This window comes from Euprymna scolopes, chromosome 13 (assembly GCF_053919585.1).
Source record: "Euprymna scolopes isolate OS-2025 chromosome 13, ASM5391958v1, whole genome shotgun sequence".
NCBI lineage: Eukaryota > Metazoa > Mollusca > Cephalopoda > Sepiida > Sepiolidae > Euprymna > Euprymna scolopes.
In genome coordinates, this window is record NC_136494.1 from 68,754,306 (window position 1) to 68,767,935 (window position 13,630).

At 34.3% G+C, this 13,630-nt stretch overlaps 1 pseudogene; it reads right to left on the bottom strand.

The window, feature by feature from the left end:
- Positions 1-4,867: 4,867 nt before the first annotated feature.
- Positions 4,868-5,010, bottom strand: LOC145292595 (U2 spliceosomal RNA; annotated as a pseudogene).
- Positions 5,011-13,630: the final 8,620 nt, after the last annotated feature.

The following is a 13,630-nucleotide window of genomic DNA, read 5'->3' on the forward strand; positions in this document are numbered from 1 at the left end:
AGTGTTAGTAGTAGGAACAAAAATATTCATGTACCAATTTCTATGCATATAGAATAATGGTCTGGTACGAGAGTTTCAACATGCTTATTAAATGCGAAAATAGAGCATGAGAGGCTTATTTACATTAAAACTCATCAAAGGGAGTTAAACCTTTTCGATTACATTCACATAAGAGATTCACTGATTATTGATGGCAACACTGAACATGTGTGAAACTGACTATCCTTCCAGCAACTTTTACTGGGGGTCCTTGGAATATGCATGAACGCACAAAAGATGCAATGGTCTACGTTAGACAACATGAAACTGCAGATTTATTTATAACTTTCATCTGCAATCCGAAATGGCCTAAGATTGTGAAAGAACTCCTTCCAAATAAACAACAACATGATCGCCATGAGAAGGCCAACGCTCTAAGAGATATCCCAGACAGTTTCTGAATGAAACTCAGTCGGATAAAAATGGTTACCAACAATATCGACGATTATCTATGGTTACTTTGAAACAACAGTTATCCTCCCTGACAACGTAAAATATTCTGTAGACAACTGATGGGTTGTACCATATAACAAACTCCTTTGTAAGACTTTTATGTTGAATACTGTAATAATGTGAATTCAATTAAATACATTTGTAAATATGTGAATAAAGGCAGTGATCAAACTGTCTTCACAATTGAAAATAATGTCCATAATGAAGTTAAGAGATATGAAACTGGCCGTTAACTTTCTACTAACGAAGCCATTTGGAGAATACTTAACTTCCCCATACATATACATCATCCTTCGGTTATTCGCCTGTCAGTCCATCTAGAAAATGGACAGCGGGTATACTTTACTGAAAGAAATGCAGCGGATAGGGTTGCAAATCCATCGGCAACAACTCTGACAGCTTTTTTTTCAATTTATGTGCAACAGACTTCTTTCCACGTACACTTTTGTAAGTTGAAGTTTCCGATTATTATACATGGCACGCTGACAATAAGATCTTCAAGCGATTTTATAGGGTAGGGCAGTCCAAAGCTACCCGTTTGTTAAAAAAAAACTGAAGCTTTTAGCAGGGTATACATAGTGCATCCAAATCAATTCGAATGATTCTGTTTGAGATTGTTTCTACATTATGTTATAAGTCCACAGAGTATGACGTGACCGTATTGAGGAGCAATACTGCTTCCCATTGGGGAGATTAAAATCCCCTAAAGCCCTGAGTAAGGCCGGGCAAATATGTTGAGATTGTCCGTTAAACGTTGATTGAATCCCGGAGAGCGGCAGGTGACTTATAAAAAAGGGACGAGTTTATTGTGCTTTGTAAAAACAGACAGATATTTTTATTGTTTAAAACAATGACAGGAAATGTCGGAGTAATGTTGAATGAAATCGGGCATTCGTCTGGCCTAGGGAAACACCTGCTCAGACGTCCGGGCTGCCTGTGTGAGTGGGCGTGTGAGAAAGATTGGATTTGGGTCCCAGATTCACAAACTACGAACGACCTGCACACACGCAAAGGAGTCGGTTGGCTGGGCGGATCGTCCGACCAACCCCGTTACCTTAGTATAAAAACGAATACCCGCGCCGAAATAGACAGATTGAACTCAAATCTCGAGAAAAACACACGCTCCAAGAACGCCACGGACCCCCCACCATCAATCCTGACCGCCACCGTAAGGAACAAAGAATAAGATTTTCGGAGAATCTTGATGTTTTTGGTATAATCAAACTGAACGATGTATATATGTAAAAACTTGTAACTTTTGTGGAATAAACTTTTTCGTAGTTAGAACCTCGAAGTCTATTTTTTCCTTTCCTGGCATGCATGCAAGCTAATTGATTTTCAGCAGAATCGACACGAAAACTGAGACGCTGAGAATTTATGCGAAGATCTCCCGGAAGAAGACGATCACGACCATTTTATTTTCGATGAGATCAGAGGCCATCTGCTGACCTGGGAGGGGGAGATCTTACAGAGCTTTAATGACTTCAAAACTATCAATGGTCAAGTTATGAATATATATTTAGGGATGCATGTAATGCATATGGACTATTTGATGATGATAACCACGGGTATGCTATATTACAGGAAGACTTTGGTATATACACAAAGAAGCATTCAGTAAAGAACTTGAATGCCTACTAGACACTGTCCTCGAGTGTCTAAGGTCTCTCTGTACAGGGGTTTGTCAGAACAACCTGGCATGAGGATACTTTTTTTCATAGAAGTAAACCCTGACCAAATATTCAAAATTACATAGTATTCGCTGCCCTCACTATGGCTAACCCACGCTAGCTTTTCCGAGGAATGATGAACCTTCACGAAGTGATGTTACCTCAAGTAATAGCACGAAGCTGGATACTCCATCAGATTAGATAAATTCTTGTCCTGGAATCCAATAAGACCAAGAGACCAAAATGAAAGATATACTACAACGTATAAAAATGGTTAATTGGGGAGAAGAAAATTATATTCTCAATTTCTTTACAAACTCTGTGTTTGAGAGATAAAGAACTTAAATGGAACATTCGAATATCTATGTATCTCATATAGACTTCAAGTGTTAGCTCCAGGTTGTGGGCTCCTTGATCTCTGAGAACTTCGACTGAAGTAAAATAAAACAAAAAAGTGAAATAAAGATTTCCCACTGAAGGAACGCAATCAACATCCTGGGGTTGATATAACATTTTCAGACAAAATCTTTAATATGGCTTTGGTTCATATTGAAGATGAATGGTGAGACACAAATTTAGGTTTTACCTTACCTAATCGATCTAATACACATCCATTCATTACTGCCTGGACACACGAAATTAGCTATTAACCGCATGAGCAAGCATCAATTGTTCGTGGTGGTATTGCATACCTAAATAGTGAGCAAATTCATGTTTTTCGCACTGTAGTTTATAAGGTAGATCAGAAGGGTGGCCTCATATTCCTTGATGCATCGAGAGGTACAGGAAAGACATGTGTTACTAAGCTGATTCTTACAAAGGTTAAGTCAGAAGGAAAAATAGATGTGGCTGTGGCGTCATCTGGTATTGCACCCATGGGTAGGCTCCCCACAACGTCTATATATATTGGCACCAGAAGGTACAACATCAAATATTGTATATCCAAGAGCTTTATTCTAATAACAAAGTGAATGCTCCATTCCATGTACACAAACTTATGTCACTAAATATCCAGGTGCACTTCACATTCACTATTAAAGATTACAAAAACTACTACTGTTCAGCATGAAGGAAGGCACAGTCATATTATTCTAGCCCTTTTATTAAAACTGTATCGCCTCCTTACTAAAATATGAACTTTGATATATGGTCTGGGCTTATTATTTCATTACAAACACACCGGTCAATTAACTCCCATTTCATAATTTTTCGTAATTCTTGGATATGGTACTAATTTCGACAATAATTTTTCATCATTTAAACTCACCATATCGCACACCTTACTAAAATAATGACTGATATATTGTCTGGGCTGATTTTTTCATTCCAACACACCAATCAATTAACTCACATTTCATGATTTTTCATAATTCTTGGATATGTTACTAATTTCGACAATCATTTTTTAATCATTTTTACCGACATCATCGTCCCCCTCTTACTAAAATATGAACTTTGATATATGGTCTGGGCTTATTATTTCATTACAAACACAACAATCAAGTAACTCACATTTCATCATTTTTCATAATTCTTTGATATATTACTAATCTCGACAATAATGTTCATAACTTTAACCCACTATATCACTCCCCCTTACTTAAATAATAACTTTGATATATTGCCTGGGCTGATTATTTCATTACAAACACATCAATCAATTCCAGGTATTCTCATAGTATATATGTTCAACCTATCTTATCCAATCCCGGGTGACACCGCATATTCTGCTAGTATATATCTTTCACCTATCTCATTCGATCCCGGACGACACTGGGTATTCTGTTACTATATGTTTTCCACCTATCTCATTCAATACTGGGCGACGTTTTCTGCTAGTATATAAGTGCACTTATCTCATTCAAACCCTGAACTGCCTTCATGTCTGCCACCCCACTGCTAAAAATATACATGAAATAATGTAATGTCTAAATAGTAAACTGTTTCAGCCCTTTCCGGGACTGACTTCATATCCCCCACCAAGTGTAATATATATACATTAAATAAAGTAATGTTTAATACGTAAACCGTTTCAGCCATTTCCGGGACTGATTTCATCCACACCACTGTTAAAAATACACATGAAATAATGTCTAAATAGTAAACGGTTTAAGTCATTTCCGGGACTGACTTCATATCCCCCACCCACTGTTTGAAGTATACTTGAAATAAAGTAATGTTTAAATCATAAACTGTTTCAGCAGCTTTTCGAAATTAGTACGTAAAAACACGGTTAGGGTTTAGGAAACCATTGCTTCAACATGAATTTCTGAGTGTAGTATCAGTCTCAGCATTCCAGTGACTTAAATCCCCCTTTTTTGGTCTTAGTTAATGGAGGAGAAATCCTTCATTACTGATACAATTTTAATTTTTGTTACTGACCAGAGTTCCCCTTTTGAGGATCTGGTTTCCGCCCAAATTTTTAACCGACCTCATGCCCAACTCTGCCCTTGTGGAGAGACAAGTAAACAAAAAAAATAATCAGAAGGGACATTTTCCAGGGCATCTTATAATTAATCGGAAGAGACATTTCCAGTGAATTCATAATTAATCAGAAGGGGCATTTCCTGGGCATTTTGTAATTAAATCAGAAATTACTTGCCCCAGTTACTTTTGTAATGTTGAAATTTTGTTACATTAAATATTGTACCTATTTACAATGCCTCCCCACGGGACAGATTTCGACACCAGGGTCGATTTTTAACGTGGAGAAACGGAAAAAAATTGTCATAGTCGTAAATTTCTTCTCTATCAGTGGAGGATTTCTCCTCCACTGATAGAGAAGAAATTGAAATGTAATACCTGAAGATACTACACTTTGATCTTGGCCAAAAGGCCAAGAAGAACAAATCATTTTTATTAGCTTTGCCTCAACAGTGACCCCAATTTTTTAATGGAATTTCATAACACTTACCCGACCCGGATATAAGCGCGACACACAAAAGAACACACGCTATTGTATTAATATATAGATAACTTTAAGGCAGTTTAACATATTAAACAAATTCTATTTTTGTGATCTTAACATTTACTTATGTAAATATTACATTTTTCTTTACTTACAACAATCACCACTTATCATTTTTTCATTTATTTCAGGAGTTTCAGTACAAGTTTTTTATCAATTACTTACTCTAAATAAATACCTAAGAAAACCATTCATTGCATTTACTTACTCTTAATAATTACCTAAGAAATCATTCATTGCATTTCGCTTTCAATTATTTATTGCATAACATTTGTGTTAAAAATTCCTGTTAATTTTTTCTGGTGCACTTCTCCAGTCTATAATTCACGTGATTCACACATCATGATGCACCAGATAATCATAGTTTAATTTGTTTCCTTTTGAGATGAGGGGGTGAACTTAACTAATCTTTTCTGGCTTTGTGCCATATTACCAGCGAGTACCACGGATACACATGGACTTAGCACTCAAAATGATTATTTAATATTTTCTATACTTAACATTCTCACATACCTCCTCCTCGGGCAACGCCAAGCAACAGGTCCTGCTAGTTTGAAATAAATCTAACTATTTTTGTTTGTAATATGCTCTTACTTGCGTCCATATTTCAATTTCCGGAAATCCTTTACTTCGCCAGGCGGTTGTTCGACTTTCAGACGTACATGATGTATATATTGTAAATTGAGCGAATTCCGCAGAAATTGGAATAAAAATTTTAAGTCTTTAAATTCCACGTGTATACCGATTTATAGTAAAGTGGGCCTTTTTTAGTCATAACTTAAACAAAATGGCTGCCTTTATTCAGAATCAGCGTATCCACGAACTTTAAAGTCTTATAACGCCGATATGTTGTATTTTATTCTAACACAATTAGGTTGCAAATAAGTGATAAACCAAAATAAATAGTTTTGACTAATTTCCCAATCATATTTCCTTTTAAATAATTCATGTTCATAATACTAATGATTGGCGATTTTTAAAATCACATTTAATACGATATTTTTTGATCATGAAATCATGATGAATCAAGTTGCTAACAATTTACAAGTCTTAAATGACTTTATATCAAACAGTTTTATTACTTTAATTATTCGGACTCTTATTCGCATCAGGATTCTATTTTCATATTTCGGCCGATGTAACCCCTGATCTTTATCCGACGTATTTTTTCAAACATTATACCGAACGTAAGGATCTATATGAAATTTCAAACTAAATTCTTTTATTTAATCAACCGTGGTCGGTTATTCTCGTTCCCTCAACCATGAATATATAAAAATGTCAATTAGTGATCATGTTATTCGTAGCTATTATCGTCTGTATTAAAGATTAAAGCTTCCACCTAAAAAAACTGTCAAAAAGACCTGATTGAAATCAACACTTTTATTCGTCCCGCTACGTTTTTTAGTATTGGTGTTATAATGTCATTCTTAGGGTCTAACGGAATATTTTATGTTAAATTGATCGTATTTGTTGTTTAATAAAATATGCAGATACTATTAAGTAAAAAAAATTATTTGTCGACTATAGTCGAGGGCGACACGAAGGTCCGTTTTTCATTAGTTATTACACCGAGATGTAGAGGAGGGCATCACATCTTTTCCAGGATTACTTTACTTTATAATGGATCAAGTATCATCTTCAGGTCTTTGAAATGACGGAGGATTGAACCTTAGTCTTCTCGCCCATTAGTGAAAACCATTATCATTATGCAGCAATTGAGTTGGTAAGATCCGAGATTATATTATTCAACAGTAAATGTTTCTAATGTATTGCTTGAGATGAGTGTCATCCTTTCCGGACTGTTTCAATGATGCTCGTGTGTTATGCGTGCGAATACACATGGAATGCATGCAATAATTTCTTGTCGCGTCGTATAGATTACAAGGAAGCCATAGTGAAAGTTTACATTGATTCAGAACGACGACGGTGTGTTGAGTTTTCATTGTATCGAAACATTAACATTGTTTTTATTTGTTCTTTCCTAACTCTATGGGATGGAACTGATACTGACAAAAGAAAAACTGTACAAATATCGTGACTGGGTGATACCTAACAAATTGCGACGCATGTTCACCAATGAACGTCTATGGTGTCGAATCTCAAAATAAGATATTAATTGTCCTCTAAGAAAAACAAATATTGCAAATAGATCCAACAAATGGAAATAATTATATATTACACAGTATATAGTTTCCCCCCTTTTTTTTAGTTTATTTTTTTTTGTTTTGTTTTTTTTCTCAATATTTTAGATGAGGATTCATATGACGGACGTTTAAAAAATAATGCCTCCCATTTTCTGATTTCGCGCGAATGGATCAGAAGTGACAGCAAATTGCATTGTTATGATGACTGAACTTATGCATTCATGACTTGAAAGTTTCATCTATCTGTGGCAAATATTGACGATGTGGTTGGTTGGTTGGTTTTGTTTTCAGTTTATTTAATGCCGAATCCAAAGATTTTGAAGAATTTTTTTTTAAATAGAATATATTTGTTGTTTTCAAGTCGATTTCTATTTAACCCATAGCTGGGACCCTAATAGGTACTACCACTCCGGGTCAGAGTGGACCTGGGAGAAATGGCAATTAACGGGTGGCTCCACACTCCCCAAAGCCCGCAAGCTGGGGTCTCACCACTGGATATAGTTTAAGGTCATATCCAGGACCATTGACGATGTGAGACGCTAAGAAAACAACTCCTGTCATAGGCGTGCGTCAGAAATATAAATGTCATTGAATTCTTCCATGCAGAAAAAATTGAACCGATCAACATCCACCGTTACCTGGTGAAAGTTGATTCAGTTAATGTCAGCATATTTAGGAGATGGTTTCGTTGATTTCAGAGTGGCGACAGAAATATGACGGACTTTTACGACCGAGACATTAGAAGAGGCTTGCAAAAGTACATTAAGAATGGTGATTACTATGTAGAAAAATAAATTTTGGAGCACAAAAGATTGCTTGTGCTAATTGCACCACCTTCTTTCCTTCTTTCCCGTAACTCTTAAACATTTTACTTTTTGAGTTAAAAAAAATGGGAGGCCTTACTTTTGAACGACACCTATAATTTACATTATTTAGACCACTGTCCTCATCAGGAGTGTTATTTTCACGACGTTTCGGTCGATGTAATCTTCAACTTTATTTCAGGCGTTTCTTGTCGAACTCGGGAATCTACATGAAATTTCGAATAGGCAAGGATAAGACGCTTTCCTTCCATCATGACCGAGTATAAGTTTGGAGTAATTCACAATTGCATTCTGATTATTACCCGCACTGAGGGTTGAACCTTTAACTCTCGGGGGATTCTACCTTATTACTGAATTTTATCTAATACTATATCCGTTACGGAAGGAACCGACGGCGAAGCATTGTCTAAATAAAACTCACGGTGAAAACAATAGTCCGAATAATCCAAATAATAGAAAGTGAAAAGTTGACCAAAGTAAGCAATTATGTATTAATAAGTACAGTTACTTCATTTTTGCCTTGAGTCAGATGAAATAATTTCTCAAACAAAAAATAAATCGAATTATATCTTGCTAACATCTATCAACGTTGCATAAAAAGAAACTGATGAATCTTTAAAAAAGTGCGCACATATTATAAATCCCTTAAGAAATTGAAGTTGAGCCCTATTTAGGGAATCAAGAAAAGCGGTAAACTTAAGTACAGCCTACAATATTCTGACTTTTCTTTGAATACTCTGGCCGTTTACTATTCATGCTTGACGACTTAGCATTTATACGTATCTAATTTAACTAAATTCCAGTGTTAATTGCTGGTAATTTGGAGATATAATGCTAGCATAAAGATTGAGCTTGTAACTGGGTTCGAATCTCCCAATTTGCAGTAATTGTCGCCTGCTACACTGATGATTACGTAAGCATGAAATACTAGTGGATGTAGGTATAAAAATAATTGTTAACATCTATAAAGCTATAATTGGCATGATTTTTTGGGGGGGTGAGAGATAGAAAATGTAATTATCGTTATTATGAAGGGAGGCATTATTTTTATTCTTTATAAGTAAAATAAAAGCATTTTATTTATTTATTTATTTGTCTGATTTTTGCTTTTAATCTTGAATAAGAAAAAAAATCAATTAATAATTATTGCAATGATATATATATATATATAAAAGAAAAGTTTTATGGCTTTGTTTTTATTTTTTACGCATGCGCATCATAAAACGGAAGCATATACGCGTTGAAACCGTGTATCTGCTTCCGTTTTACGATGCGCATGCGTAAAAAGTAAAAACAAAGCCATAAAACTTTTCTTTTTTTTTAATCGACAGTTTATGGAGATCGTCTATTTCTTATTTTATATATTTTACAACAGATTTATACATTTTATTTTTAAACGAATATAAATAAATAAATAACAACGTAGATAAGTTGTTTTTTAATTGGTTTGCATTGCAAATAAATAAAATGGTTCCGCTTATTTTACTTTTTTATTCATTTGCAATAAAATACACAAATATATATTTTTTTTTTTTGCGGTGGATGTTTTTTTTACATCGCATCTTCCGAATGGTTCTTTCCTTATTTCATTTTTCCCTTACATTTCTGTATATTGCTTTTTTAAGAATTCTAATATAAACAAAACGATATTAGATCGAAGATAATAAAAAGATTATGTACGTTTTTAGCATTCCCAAATTTTTAAAACGATTTTAATTGTACTTTCATCACAAGTTGTAATTGCTTTCAAACAAAAAACAACAATTATTTTCTAATATAAAACAAAAAACAAAGAAACAATTTGATCAATTTACATATTTTAAAAAATATTTGGTATATTTTTACGACCTAAACTAGAGTAGTTTACCTCCTAAAACGAAATACAAATCTAATTTTGGCTAATACGTTTCAACGGCATTTGAAGAAAATACAAAAGGAATTTTTTTTAATAGAAAAGAATTTTACATTTTGGGGTGGGGAGCCACTTTCCTCCTTATAAATTTAACGTAAAATGAGTACCAACTTCATGATCACATAGAAGTAAACTAGACTCGTTCTTTTCCCTGCCGTACATATCACTTGCACTTGATGTTCCGGACCAACTTACGGTGTTCTTAGTTTTAAAAATTTTAATGCTCATATTGGAATAATATAATGAATACTTTGTGCAAGATTTTCCTTCCCTAGTATTTTTATTGAGATACCATCTCAGAATTGCTTACTCTTGTTAACGAGTCAATTTTTGCCATGGAATGTCGTTAAACTCCGCCAGGTTTCAACCAGGTATTTAAAACTACTGTTGCCTAACATCAAGCATTTACTACCATTAGATATGCTGTCCCCAATATGGTTTACTGGAGACTTTCTACCTTCTATGCTATTTGACCCATGGCTGGAGTTATTATAATAAGCATTATACTCGGTATTATAATTATTCCTAGTATTTTTCTTATTATCATTTTTGATTCTTAGTTTGTGTTTTGTTTTTTTGTTTTTTTGTTTTTCTCTTATTTCCATTTTACGACCGTTTCTATCGTGCTCGTCTAATATTAAGTTTGTTTTTTGTTATGATTTTCTTTAAACTCCACATCGCGCCCGTCCAAATCGAACGTTATTATTACTGCTATTATTACTGTTGTGGTGGCAACAACTTATTTGCATATGCGAATAACATAACACTATAAATGGCAAGCCTAGGTTGGCCTTGGTGTGTCTTACTCAAATGCCACCGGAAGTGACGCCGAAGAGCGTACATGTCCTCCCACCAAGACTCTCTGACTCGACACCGTCATTTGTACATATTGTAAATATACCTTTTCTTTAATACATTTATTATTGCGTCATCTTGTTGTTTGCGTCTTCATTGTATTTCCTTACTAATTATTGTTCAACCTTGCAACCACAGCAATTACTATCACCATTATAATAATACTCATTTATTTACTTCGTTATGTTTTTTTTTAATTGGATTATAATCTTTTTTTTTTCTTAAGGTGAAAATACGCATTGTTCAATCAAGTCAAAAAACAAGAAGAAAGTTCAGTCTGACACTATCGTTTCTTTCATGTTCAAAGTAAAGTTAATTTAGCATAACAATGTTTCCGGCTACTTTGCAAGGTTCGAAATCTATATTCGGCGTGTTGCATTGTTCTTATTTGAAGAGGACTGATGTAATATATTGTTGTTCGTGTTAGCAGTGAATCTTAGTAGAGAGTCTTAGCGTTTCATGTTGTGTGCTGATATATCGCGTATATATAAAGAGAGAGACATATTATGAGATAGAGACAGTCTTATATATAAAGAGACAGACAGGGTACAGAATAATACGGGATAACCAAGCCTGTAATTCAATGAGAGGAGATTTATTAATATCTTGATAGATAGACCGAGAGTGCATTTGACATTTACGTTTTGACAGTTGTACATTTTTATAAACACAAAGTTCATATTAATACAATTTCACTTTAGCTTTGTTTTGGTAGAATGAGACAACACAAGACGGCAGTTATGAAAATACATGATGATACGTTTATTTCTTCGACCGGTCGGACATGATTCTGTATTTCAGGGATCCAAAATTGTTTACATGGTTACTTCTAAAACCTCGCGCTTCCCAGAGGATGCCTTGACTCATCTAGCTTCTCTCGTCTAACTCCTCTCATTTCTTCACACTGACTGATCCTGATTCTGATTATCTAACTAAATTCATAACTCATGACGTAAGTGCATGACCAGCACGTGCCTCTCAGACACATGGCATGACATGCCTCCGTGTTTAAGCATGCATTGTTATTCAAATCTTTCTTACAAAGCCGACCCTCTAACCTAATTTTCGTAACCCACTTTACAAATAACATTTTCCATTGTCCGTTTTTAAATTCCTTATTTTAATTTTCATTTTCATAACAGAAACAAAACTCATCAATTTTTCAATAAACAGATATCTAACTATTTTGTGTGAGCTAAACAATGGCAATTCCACATTCCTTATTTTCATTCTGTATTTATTTTAACTTATGATTGGAATTCTCAATTCCAAATCTTGCTTCGCAAGTTCGAATCCTTGACTATCCTTTTTTATATTTACTCACTTACAAGAACAGGCCGCTGTTCTTGTAACAGGCGGAGGTGTAAGGCAAGTCGTAATAACGAATTTCCAAGAAGATAGTACTGGTAAAATTCTTCATACTTGTTGCCAAGTGCTATATTTGTGTTTTTAATTTATGATAAAAAAAATTCTTTAACAAGATTTCAATTTTTTGGGGTCTCTGTTTTAGTTTTGTAATTACATGATAAAGAATGTACAAGATACTGAAAAGGGAATTAAGAACACGATGGGGTCATAGAGACTGAACCTTAATTGCTGAAAGAAAACATTACTGAGATGAGAAGGCAGAAAACATCTTCCAAGGAAATCCTCTATCACAACTACTAAGGATGCCACTCTGCAACAAACTCAGAAATTGAATATACGGTTTATACACAAAGAACATAAACCACCTCGGGTATATGGACGAATCTAATCTAATCGCAAAAGCTAAAGGTAACTGGAAAACCCCATAAACATGACCAGAATATTCGATCGAGGCATCGAAATCGAATTTTGAATCAAAAAGATGTGCACTACTAAAGACGTAAATGAAAAAAGTAAAGACAGCGAAGGAGATAAAACTGAATAATTAAGAGGAGACAAGGGTGTTTGGCTAACATGATACGTGTAAATATCTGTGAGTTCTGGGAGCAGACACTATCAAATCAAGAGAAATGAAAGAGGGGGTTGGAAAAGAATATCTGAGAAAAAAAAGTAAATATTTAGAAACGAAATTATATAATAGAAATCTAGGATACGGAATAAACATCTAGTCAGCATTGCTTGTAAGATACTTTGGACTATTCCTGAGCAGCACAAACTAAGAACTAAGGAATCAGAAGATTGGAAACTAATGACCATGCAAAGAGGCTTGATTTTAGAACTATAACAAGCCATGGTTTGCGAAAGTTTCAAATTACCATAAAGAAATCATTACACGAATTTTTTTTTCGGAACTTTATATCAATTTTAGGAAATGACAATGGCGAAAATAATTGTAAATTATATCATTAAGCCAGTTTTCCTTAAAAATATAAATTGGTCAATTAAATCAAAGCCTTCTAGAAAATGAATAAAGTTATTTATATAAATAAAACAGATGTATGTGTGTGTTTATATGTGTAAATATATAACCGGTAAATTCTAAAACTTCTAGTCACATAGCACTGTAATTAACATGAAATAGCAATTACACTTCAAAGATAGTTTATAATGAGTAAAGTCTTTGCTTGGATGGATGAACAACGCGTACACACATCGGCAAGTTGAAATGCAAAATGGTCTATTTCAACTTGCTGACATATTCGTATTTCTTTCTGCTCATGCTCATATTCAGTTCATTTCTTCATGTCGTTCGATATTAAATTTTTTTTACTGATCTCTCAATAGCTACATCGATAGGTTGGTTGGTTGTTTTTGTTTTACGGCATATCAACCTT